At 36.6% G+C, this 3,572-nt stretch overlaps 1 long non-coding RNA gene across 1 annotated transcript; it reads left to right on the plus strand.

Moving 5' to 3' along the window:
• The first annotated feature begins 484 nt into the window (after positions 1-484).
• LOC139127961 (uncharacterized) lies at positions 485-1,926 on the plus strand. Its single transcript, XR_011551162.1, has 4 exons — positions 485-651; positions 923-1,096; positions 1,339-1,512; positions 1,761-1,926. It is a non-coding gene; the product is annotated as an uncharacterized lncRNA (long non-coding RNA).
• Positions 1,927-3,572: the final 1,646 nt, after the last annotated feature.

A 3,572-nucleotide genomic window follows, 5' to 3' on the forward strand; every position in this document is an offset into this window, starting at 1 on the left:
TGTAAAGCGCCGATAAAAAAATGTTATGCTTTCTCTAAAAAACCTAGGTGATTGTGCTCAGCTCGTGTCTAAAGTTGTACTGAAAATAGCGTTTAGGACCCAAAAAACAAATGTTACACTTGGTAGGGTGTTCGAATCGTGATAAGTGGAACGGCATTTCTGTCCAATCACTAGCCATGCTTGGTTTAGGTGTCAATATAAATTCATGTTATCAGTCAGTACATATTGACACACACACCCACTAACTTATTAAGCTGGCAGAAGCACTAGCAGAAATTTGTATGGGCAAGCTGTCATGTATGCTGATATGCAACACAAGCCATGTCCTGTAAAGCCTTAAAAACAGTCAAACTAAAAGAAATTCTTCTTAAGATAAAAAATTTCATTCTAAATTACCCCTTTTAAAATTGTTTGATCTTTAGTTATAACAATTTAGCTTTCTTGAAAAACTCACCAATATGTATACTCAATACCACAGCTGACGACTGTACTGATCCTGGTGCGGCTCCAACAAACGGTCAGAAAATGGTGATGACTACTCACATGGACAAACAGTAACATATACTTGTGATACTGGTTACACGTTAAGTGGCGCTGGAACCCTGACATGCGACTTAGGAAATTGGGATTATGCTGTGCCAACTTGCTTACGTAAGAGAACCTCTTATAGACAATTTATCACCTCACATACCCTATTACTTTCATCGGAATACATATGCGGATAAGAATCCGAAGACGTGTTCTTTAAAGTCCAGGAAAATCACACAAATGTAAATTTGTTAATCTGATGATAGAAATTTTTTCTATCATCAGATTAACAAATTTACATTTGTTCTAAACTCTCATTTAAAATAGTATGATATTTATTTATAATTATTTAACTTTTTGAGAAACTCACCAATATGTATACTCAATACCACAGCTGACGACTGTTCTGATCCTGGTGCGGCACCAACAAACGGTCAGAAAAATGGTGATGACTACTCACATGAACAAACAGTGACATATACTTGTGATAGTGGTTACACAATAAGTGGTGATGGAACCCTCACATGCGACTTAGGAAATTGGGATAATGCTGTGCCTACTTGTTTACGTAAGAGAAACTCTTACAGACAATGTATCATCACATGAAGCGTATTGCTTTCATCGGAGTACATATGCGAATATGAATCCGAAGACATGTTCTTTAAAGTCCAGGAAAAGCACTCAAATGTCAATTAGCTAATTTGATGATTCAAATTTCATTCTAAATTCCAGTTTAAGATGTTACAACATTTAATTATAACAATTTACCTTTGTGGAGAAACTCATCAATATGTATACTTAATATCACAGCTGACGACTGTACTGATCCTGGTGCGGCACCAACAAACGGTCAGAAAAATGGTGATGACTACTCACATGGACAAACAGTGACATATACTTGTGATACTGGTTACACATTAAGTGGTGATGGAACCCTGACATGCGACTTAGGAAATTGGGATTATGCGGTGCCAACTTGTTTACGTAAGAGAAATTCTTAACGACAATTTATTATCTCGTGTACCCTATTTCTTTCATCGAAGTACATATGCGGATATGAATCCCAAGACATGTCCTATAGAGACTTATAAAACTGTCAAACTAGGGGTAGTTCATCTACTGATACAAATTTCATTCTAAATGCCCTATTTAAAAAGGTTATGGTATTTAAATATAACAATTTTACCTTGGTCGAGAAACTTATCAATGCATATACCCAATTAATACCACAGCTGACGACTGTACTGATCCTGGTGCGGCACCAACAAATGGTCAGAAAATAGTGATGACTACTCACATGGACAACAGTGACATATACTTGTGATAGTGGTTACACATTAAGTGGTGCTGGAACTCTGACATGCGACTTAGGAAATTGGGATAATGCTGTGCCAACTTGTTCAGGTAAAAGAAATTTTATATAGAATTTATCTAGTTTACGCTATTGTTTTCGTCAGTGTACATATGCGGATATGCTCACTGGCCAATTTCTTTATACTTAAAGCATATGTGTCATATGCGTTAAGTATTCAGGTACATATACTAATAAAAATACCTAAATACAGTGTACGCTTGGTGTGCAAAGATCTGCATTATGTATTCTCTTGTTCTACATAGATATGCGCTGCGTGCATTTATGTATTGAAATGTTGCATACACAAAGATATACGTTACGTATACAATTAATATCGTGTTCCATACACGTCAATATACGTAAATGTATTGAACGTGTATCAAGCATTTTGTCAAGTGGCATAAGAAATCATGTCCAGTAAAGCCTTAAAAAACAGTCAAACTAAAATTAGTTAATCTTATAATGAAATGTCAATCTAAACACTCGATTGGAAGTTGGTGCGATGGATTAGTTATCACAATTTACTTGTTCCTCGAAATTCATTAACATGTATTTAATACTACAGCTGACGACTGTACTGATCATGATGCGGCGCCATCAAACGGTCAGAAAAATGGTGATGACTACTCACATGGACAAACAGTGACATATACTTGTGATACTGGTTACACATTAAGTGGTCCTGGAACCCTAACATGAGACTTAGGAAATGGGATAACACTGTGCCATTCTGTGCTCTTAAGAAAAATGGTTATAATGAATGCATCCTCATCTTCACCCTATTCCTTTCATTTACGGACGTCCGTTAGATGCAACGGCTTTTAAGTATTTAGTTGCAATAAAAATTAAGCATTCAATCTTTTGCGAAAAAGTACAATCTTTCCACATCAATACTTCATTTCGACCATTTGGAAACCATTTCAAGCATATAACCATATAACCTTTACAGAGAAAACTCTTTCTGGGGTTTTAAAGACACTCTTATATTCAAATTTAGAGTGAGCTATTCAAATGCAAATTTTCAGTGGAGGAATGAACTGTCCTTTTCTCCATTCTCCCCCTCATCAATATGTGTAAACATGTTGATTCTGTCTGCCAATGTTCATAATCCATGATGAAAATTTAGTTATTCAAATCAAGATTTACGTATTTCGAATAAACTCAGAAATGATTACTCCTTTAGTTTCAACTTTTCTGATGTTCAATGTCTATGTACAAAGTTCACAGTTCCAGTGGGCACACTTTGGTGATTGGTCGAGTCAGTTTTTACGACCAACTTTTACAGTGACTATGCGCACATGTCCATCAGCACCAGGATGTACCTCAGTAACTCTTCCCAAGGGCCAACATCCACGTTGTACATCAGGAGATACCACTAACACCACATCATCTACTTGTAGGTCTTTCTGGGACTTCAACCATTTTTTCCTTGCATTCAAACTTGGTAGCCATTCCCGTAACCATCATTGCCAAATTCTCCTCTGGTCAATTTTCTTTTGGCAATCTAGAATTGTCCAAAAAAGCGGCACGCCCATGCTTGAATTCCTGTAAATCGTGTCCAACTTGAAAAAAACTTACAGGATTCAATCGGTAGGATACACAACTTCAGCATCTGAATTTGCCCCTTTAATGACAGGATTTATGGGCCAGTCCGATTCAAATAATGCTAGAAACTCTGGACCTTTCCACC

This window comes from Ptychodera flava, unplaced genomic scaffold, assembly GCF_041260155.1.
Source record: "Ptychodera flava strain L36383 unplaced genomic scaffold, AS_Pfla_20210202 Scaffold_39__1_contigs__length_1403739_pilon, whole genome shotgun sequence".
In the NCBI taxonomy this organism is placed as follows: Eukaryota; Metazoa; Hemichordata; class Enteropneusta; family Ptychoderidae; genus Ptychodera; species Ptychodera flava.